This window comes from Adiantum capillus-veneris, chromosome 7, assembly GCF_014529385.1.
Source record: "Adiantum capillus-veneris isolate H3 chromosome 7, ASM1452938v2, whole genome shotgun sequence".
NCBI classification, from domain to species: domain Eukaryota; kingdom Viridiplantae; phylum Streptophyta; class Polypodiopsida; order Polypodiales; family Pteridaceae; genus Adiantum; species Adiantum capillus-veneris.
The window spans coordinates 29640984-29649926 of NC_140937.1; the positions used below are offsets into that span (position 1 = coordinate 29640984).

At 40.2% G+C, this 8943-nt stretch overlaps 1 pseudogene; it reads right to left on the reverse strand.

The window, feature by feature from the left end:
- Positions 1–228: 228 nt before the first annotated feature.
- On the reverse strand, positions 229–1725 carry LOC147453622 (uncharacterized; annotated as a pseudogene).
- Between the last annotated feature and the right edge of the window lie 7218 nt (positions 1726–8943).

Genomic DNA, 8943 nt, shown 5'->3' on the forward strand with positions numbered 1-8943 from the left:
ATCCATCCACATTCAAGGTCCCGTTCAACATAAGTTTTGTCTACGATTAACCTTGCTCAGTGTAGTGTGCAAGCACACTTTTTGATAATCCCGAAGAAAAAACCCTCGCTTCAGATATATGACCATCATTGCAATGACTTCGTTTCCAATATATACACATAGGTGCCATCAATATTACAAAAGATAATTTAAAAATGCTATGCGGACTGCAACTGGTAGCAACCATAGTCAATAGACAATTACAAGATCAAACGTTAATGAAGCAATCCTGTAGACAAAAAGTTGGGCACATAACTTAGAATCTTCATGACAGCAACGAGGACGGACCTACACGTTTACAATGAAGATTTAGTTTATCTCAATAAAAAGCTTAAGGCAGACAATGAAATGTTCAAAAATAAAAAACAGCTTCAATGCAAAATGCATGATTGAGTCTGCACCTCGAGGTCAACACTCGAGAGGAAGGGTATAGCAAGTGTGGGAATAAAATGGTACACCAGCCCAGCATGAATCTTGCATCATTTGCATGTGTAACGTGGAGATGGGGTGAATCTTGGCAGGTGGCTTGACCTGCAAATGCAAATAGGAAGAGGCATAGCCCCCTTGCAAACAATAGTGATGAAACCAGTCAGAACAAAGGTGCACAAGAAAAACCAAAATCAAGCCAACCTGAAACACAAACCTCATAAGCCAGCATTGAAGTAGCCTCACAAAGAAAATTTCTAGCAAAATCGGGTGCGTGCTATCGCCCAACCACTCCTCCACCAAAGCTGGATCTCAGCATCATCCTATCATTTTTTTGCTAAGGTTTACCAACGATTAAGATGTTGAAAAGGAGAACTTTATGAGGATGTGCTACAAACATAACCGTCCCACTTGAGTGAAGCAGGCCTGATCAAGCGTATCTCCCTACATAGTAGCCACCTCCTAGACCTTAAAGCTCCTAATGATAAGCACGCATCTACATATGAGATGGCTCTTATCTTGCCACCACTCACAATTGAGGTGCAAGAAGGCATGGAAGAGGAAATTGTCCTTCATGGGGCATTCTACAAGGCCAAGAACAAGTGATATGCACAACACGCCCATGCCATGCAAAATCTCTACAAGATGGCATTGGGGCAAAAGACCTGCGCATCCACACCATTGAAGATGATGTGTAGGAATGGAAAAGACGCTGCCGTCGATTGCATATTTTCTGGTGGGCACATGGTGAGTGTTTCCAGGAGATAACCTCACCCCCTCTGCCACTATCGACATGCACTCCAAGGACACCCTCTAAGGATGCCCTTATTTTATCCAATTCAGCTCGTGCAACATGTCGGAGCAAATAATCCTCTAGGCAAATCCATGCCATGACACCTCCTTCCCCTTCATCAACAAGAGTGCTATGCTCTCAGTGTGCACTATCACCAAGTTATCCACCAACATAGGCATGATGTAGAAGAGGTCACGGTTGTTGAGGGCTAGACATATGTGGAGATGTACACCTTCACCTTACATGTTGTACCAAACCCTAGCAGTGACGACGTCCGTCACAAAGAGATAAATGTTCTGGCCCCAATGGGTGAAGTGGCGATGTAGGGTGAAGGCACTGCGAATATCTAGGGTGCAGACAGAGGAGGGGGAATGCCATGCCTAGATGAAGAGGGTGATGACAGAATGAAGAAGTAAGAGGGAAGAGGAAGAATTGGACGCAAAAGAGGGGAAGCTTAGGAGGCACATGAAGCTCGCATGTGGAAACGCATAGAGTGAAGATCGATAGCTCTGGCTATGAGAGCAAGACGTGCAACCGTACAGCATGCAGGGGAGCTGTGAGTAATAAGTTCAATTCAGTCCCTACCCACGCACATGATGTTATCAGTTTCTTGACAATCGTGTATAGCGTTCCATGAATATAGCGTCATCATTTTCTTGACAACAAACAACTGTATGGAATAGCTAACTTATCCACCAATCAAAAAATTTGATTCCAACAAAAAGTCATTCTAATTTCTATTTTCAACCAGCAATTTTTTTTTGCGAATCTTTAAAAATTAAAATTCAAACTGCTAGAGAGTCAGAGACACCTTGGAAACGTCATTGCAGACTGTCGTAACAACCTCTCTCTTCACTTATTACACCCTTGCCTCATCATAAGTGCCCATTATCACCTCTATCCAATCACAAAATTTCTTGCTTCAAAAAATGCTTGAAAATACAAAGTTAACTTTTTTCCTATTTTAGTCATCAAAAAGAGAAGGCATCTCTATACTATGGCTGGGTTCAGACTGAACCGGCGGAAGAAACAAGCCTTCCTAAATGTGCCGAAAAGAATTGCAGGCCAAAAAAAGAAAGAGAGAGAGAGAGAGCTCTTGAGATAGAATGAGAAGTGAGCTAGAGAGAAATAGAGAGCACTAAATATAAGAGACCTCCAACAATAACTTATGTGCTTATCGACACTTATTGCACTGATTAAAACCCTCACAAACAATAACCCAATACACCCAAGACCAATTGCTACATCATGAAAGATGACCAAAGGCGCTCCCATAATAGCAAAGCAAAAAAGGCGTCAAACGCACACAAGGTTCTAACACCCGCACTCGAAGATTTAGTAAAACCTTATTGGAGCTACCCCACACATAGAAGCATTGTTGTGAATAAATCATCTCTCCAAACATACAAAACTCCTTTCCTTGAATTGGCTAAGGGGAAATTTTAGAAAAATTAGGTTTAGTTTCGAGGCACGGGTAGCAACCCGCTTTGCAATTCCAACATAGTATCAAAAATAAAAGGATGTGCATGCAAAAGCCAACAGAATCACCCACAAACTCTATGATTAGCAAAGCACCTTTTAGTTGCCTTCTAGCCTTTGTGTGGGATGATTCAGGGCATGCCATCATGTGAGGGGCGCTAATACAACCTTGTTTTGTTTAACAAGTAGGCCAAGTTAAGAAAACAGACATTTAATACAATAAGTTGACAAAGTGAAGGTCATGGATTACTAAAAATGTTATGTTTTTAAATACAACCAACACATTGCTAAATACACACTACTCACAAATGCAATGGTGGGACATCAGTGCCACTAGAGATCTTGGGTGAATTTGTTCTTGAAACACGAAGTCGGGGCTTCAAGCCCATTAGGGGCGACAAAGACGACCTCACGCTCGTCACTTCCATCCCTTCACCATTAAGTGCTAACTTTACTGCATCTTGCAAAGTCGATGCTCCACTAACCCCAAAGCTCCTCAAACATAGAACACTACACAAAGAGCAAAGCCCTTCAAACATGGCTCGCATAACAGATCCAACATGCGAAAGTCACGTTAGTGAAAATATGACAAAGCGGCAAAATTATTGCCTTCCAAAGGGTCAAAAAGAGATCCCCAAGAAAATAAAGAGCGTGCAAGATCAGTGTGTGAAGGGACGAGAGCTTTGAGCATGGGGTTGTTAGCGCATGAGGAGAAAGGAGAGGGGAAGCACTGAAAAACAGCTTGAGATGCTCCTCTACAAAAAGTTGAGGACAACTCAGCCACAACCTGCAAAGAGGCTCGCGCAAGCACTAGGTGGAGAGTGACCGAGGGCTTGAAAACCCGATATATATGTATAGGATCATTCGGAAAAGCGTAGGGCAAGAAAGAGAAAGTGAGAAAAAGGCAGAACGTGAAGGAAGGGACCTAGGGTTTTAGGGGACTAGCCTAGTCACTACCCTCATCTAACGAGAAAGCAAGAACCTCAAAAAATGAACCTCCACAATGATGCCATTGCGATAATTGTACCTTCTTGAGAGAGCCTTTTAAGTTTTCACCCACCAACACAAGATCCCTCCGGCCTCCATGCTGATAACATCATTAATTTAACACTAGGTTGGTAATGGGACACTTTTATGTCCTGTTAAGTGATCATTTTCCTTGAATTATGTCAAGAGTTTCAAAATGTATTTTGAGGTGCTATCTCTCTAGAAAGTTGTCTCATGAGCTGAAAAAAACTCGACATTTTTTTGGAATATCAATTCCATCTTTAACCTTGTCCTTGCACAACATTTCACAACCTAAACTGTGTGAAAAAACAGGTCCTGTTTTTGGCTTTTTTCAACTTTTTGCAACTATACCACTCTAGAATTCATGTTTGTGAGGTCTATAATGCTAGAGAACTATCTTTAGTGGTCCTCAACATGTCCTGATGCTTCTAGGGAGAAATAAATGTTAAAGTTGTAAGATATGAACAAATTACAAAAATTGTCAAATCCTCTTTTTTAGCCAATTTTAGCTCTTCTATGATTTTTTTGGTGGCTTTCATGATATCCAAATGCAGTTTTGATTTTTTATATCCCATATCGTAACATAAAGCTAATATTCCTTGAGTTTTGGGACACCTAATACCCTATTTTGCATAGTAGACAACGATGGTTGATTTTTACAATTATAGAAGAAAACGAAACATTCTAGTATATCAAGTATAGCTTTTTCAATAATCTTAGTTTCTTGTGACAAATACATGCATTTTGTAGGTAGTAACCATATCTAGTCATAAGGATCAAATTTGGCTAGATATTGAATAGTTTCTATGGGATTCTACAACTCATAATGTTGAACCCAGTTTTTTCATGTTTGATGTATTTAGCACTTCATCTTTGTCCCCAAGATTCCCCTTGGTAAGAGATGTATTATTCTTTTGACATGCTCCATGGCTCCTTATAAACCTAAAGGACAATAGGGAACTAAGAAAACATGCATATATTATTTGTATTGAGCGTGGCTATAGAAACTTTGGTGATAGGTTTGTAGAATGGTAAAAATTCAACTTTTTTGTACCTATTTCTTTTGGCAAGACAAAAAATAGTGAGTGAGAAGCAATCATATGTTCTGATCACCAACCCATTGAAGTTAACTAGGGAATTCATCTCAAGTCCTACAAAAATCCCTAATCTTATTTTTATGCAACAAAACGTAAGAAATGACTGTTTTGATGAAAATGTACCGGTCCATCAACTTTGGAGGCTTTGTGTGACCAAAAGATGAGAAATTTTACAAGTTTCTTATTTTTTACATGTGTAGTAGGCCTTGAACTATGACCTCATGAAAGGATTTTACAAATTGGAGGTTTTTTTTCAAAACCCTGAAAGGACATTTTTATGTCCTGTTAGTTACCAACCTAGTGTTAACGCACTCAAGAACCCACTGCCCTTTTGAGCACTCATTGCAGCACTCACCAATAATTAAAAAAATCCCAAAAACAATTTATCTTATTTTTAGCCACCCAAAAAGAGAACCCATCTCTATAAAAAAATCCAAGTTAGGAAAACTATTTTTCTAGCTTGAGAAAATATGTCACCACATGGCAACATAATTTCCAAGTAGAAAACATGGGTGTATTTTACTAGTAGCTTTCCTAAATGGAAAAGAAAATTTGGAGTTTTTTTTCCCCCTTGAACGTGGTAAATTATATGGAAAAAAAGACCCTTTTTTCATTTGGGAATGTGTCGTGAAGTTCTTGTGATGTGTGCATCAACTTCTTTATAAACGAGAGCATAGACAATCTGTGAAAATCCAAATGTAGAAGTTATCCAAATGTAGAGGTCGTCTTTGCAAGTATGTGGAGATGGGGGGGGATGCATCCCGGGGTGAAGCTTTTGGGAAACCCTAAGGATGCAAGTGCAGTGGTCCTTGATGAGGGAGAGAGCAAGTTTATTTGTGTCAAGGAAAAGATGCAAAATGGGTGTGTACGGCAAAGTTGAATATTGAAGCTCACGAGAGGGGAAACCCATAGAGAATAAAAATCAAGAAATGGATACCTTTTGAAACAGAGGTGAGAGTTTAAGAGTGGGCTGCATTGGTGGAAATGACTAACCTCGGCACTCACACATGGCATCTGTGCATGTTTGGACAATGGAAAGGAGTCCCATAAGATCCCATCCCTAAGGGATCAATGGTCCACTTTACAAGGCGCTAGCAAGGCAATTCTCTATGGTCAAATCGGGTGTGTGAACTATCGTGTCTATTGATGCGGCTATTATTGTGAGTTGCATGCCAAGTGAAGGTGAACTCAACAGACGTTATGAAAAGTGTTTCATGGATGAATTGAGTGTTCATGTACAACATCCAATTTATGGTGTAACTTTTCTTTACCAAATCATAAGAGCGCACCAATGCCAAATGGTAAAGCAATTGCCTTGGAAAGGGTAGATTATGGGATACGAGCCCTTCATCCCACCATTTTTTCCCTCCCCCTAGCAATTGGACACTTAAATATCCCTTTCAATCTTGAGCAAAGTTCTGGTTGAGAGGTATCTTTCGTATCAAGGGCAATGTCACAACAAGGGTAGTACCAAGGGGTGGACACGATCAGCCAGACATGCTAAGAATAGAGGTTTCCTAAAGATAGCTTATGGAGTCTATAAAAGGGAATGGTTGAATAGAGAATAGGCATGTAGAGTTTCCCTTCTCCTTGGTACAGAGCACGCTCAATTTCTAGGGAGGGGAATGCATCCTCTATGTGTGTGTGTGTGTGTGCGCACGTCCGCATGCACGCATGCCTGCTCGTAGTTCAAAACTTTGAACTTCAGAGGCTTACTGCCTAAAAATTGAAATGCATTATGCTACCTTTGTTAATTAAAACAAAACGCCTAAGGTCAAGCCTCAAGTATGCATTTGTTCAAACTTCATCTTTGAATTCTAGAATAGCAACAGTGATAGACACACGCACACACACACACATATACACACACACACACACACACACATATATATATATATAGAGAGAGAGAGACCTTAGATGTACTTATCTAGATTTTGAGCACTCAAATGACGAGCTCCTCTCAATGTTCTAAGATTTCTTCAAGGGTCAGACTCCAAATATGCAACGATAGTGGTAGTGAGCACCACCACTTGAGCTCAAAGCCACCTCTTGTTGTGTTTCTCCTACTTCTTGGTTAGAGTCAGCTAAGAGAGACAATGTGACATGCTCTAAGGTTCTCACTGCTCAGCACTAACAGACTCACAAAGGAAATATTTGAAGATGCACGATGATAAAATCTGATAGAGCTTGTGTCACGTGTGCCACAAATGTTAAGAGAGAGCAAGAGAGAGTGAGAGGGGACTCATAAACAACACTCACAAGGAAAATTGTAAAGAGGCGGGATGCCACAAAGGGGCGGGAGCCTTGCCAACCAAAAATAATGTTTATTTAGAATTGAACGTTAGCTAAGCCTAATAGCAACAGGAAAGTCTTTAAACTTTACATTAACCTGATTAAGGTATCCTGATTTCCCATTCCCACTATCCTTAGTCCTATTCCTCGCTTCAAGAACATAATGCACTATAAAATTCTAAAAAAACTATATAAATTTTTTAATTTCCCTTACATTTATCTTATCTTTGTATATTCAAAAGGTAGTTTACCTCCTCTTCCTTTGCATACACTTAAAAAACTTAATAGGTTTTTTTTTCTAAGTTTCCAGAACCCACATAATTAATTTCAAGAGGTAAATTTCAAAATTTGTAGGTGGGAATACACTAAACCTAAGTTTGTTTCTAGCACTGGCATGTGGCCTTCAGTTTCGGTCCAAGATAGTATAAAGCTATAGGCTAGATATTCAAGAATCTAGAACATGATAAAACAAAGAAAAGTATAGGGAAAAGAATGTGTGCCCCCCCCTCCCGCTCCCCCCCCCCCCCCCCCCCCCCCCCCCCCCAAATATGATACCCCACTCCCTTATTTTTAATCTTGGGAGATAAATTATTGGGGGCCTACCGATAACTTATCGCTTATGTAACTTGTAGATAAACCCCCCTCCCCTGCACTTACGTGGTGTGGTAAGTTTCCCATGGTGACTTCCCCAGGGATGCACCATGCATGTGTATGCACATATGCACAATCACTTCTTCCAAAAAACTCATGACAATGGTATGAACAAAGTCCTTCGTGACTTCATACCTCAAATTACAATGTCTTCTCTTGATGATGTTCCAATCAAAGGATGCAACTTAGCTAGAAAAGATGTGGCCTTGGATTCGAGGGGGTGCCGTAAATATGTGGAAAACCACATCAATGATTGTTGTGACAGAATTTTAACAAGGCTGGAAGAAGTGAACCTTACCTTATCTAGGCAAAAGTCAGTGTCTCGGGTTGATGAAATATTGATAATGGGGCATCTTTGTAATCCTCATGGCCGCCGACCTTGTCCAACCAAAGTGGATGCAATACAGAGGATGAAGGAATTATGTGTAAATATCACGTAGGTGAGAAGGTTTCTAGGTGCATGTGTCTTCTATCTCATATGGACTCCACATTATGCACATTTTCGCACATCGTCTTTATCAATTGCCAAGGAAGAACCAAAGGTTTCAATGGAATGATGTACATGTAAAATCTATCATAAAGTTTAAGCACTTGTTGTTGTCTTCACCAACTTTGAGGAAGAATGACTATGAGTGTGAAAGACAAAGGATGGGAAATAGGACAAGACGATGAAGAGAAACATACGTCTGTGGTGAGGTTTGGGGCCAAGGTTTTAAGATCTTGCCAAAGAGCATATCCATAGGTAAAAAAGGGAGTTATGGGGGGTGGTTAGAGCATTAAAGTGTGTCAAAGAGTACTTCATTGGAGCATCTATAGCTATGGAGACTGATTGATTATCACTTCTAGGGATGATTGCAAGCTGCTCTACTCCTGATATTGCTATGATTAGGTGGATTGCTTATAAAAAGTCCTTGAACCCAGAATTGAATCACATTGTAGGAAAAGATAATGCAATGGCAGATATGCTTTCAAGGGCAAGGTATGAAGATGAGGATGATATGATTGATGAGGAAGAAGACATGGGCACAAAATTGTACACAAATTCTCATGCAAAGTGTGATGATATATGCATTGTATCTTCACATGAGTTCTTTTCAGAGGAGTTCTATGAGGCTTAATGGTTGCTCATAGGTCGGTACCTGAGTACTTTACAAAAGC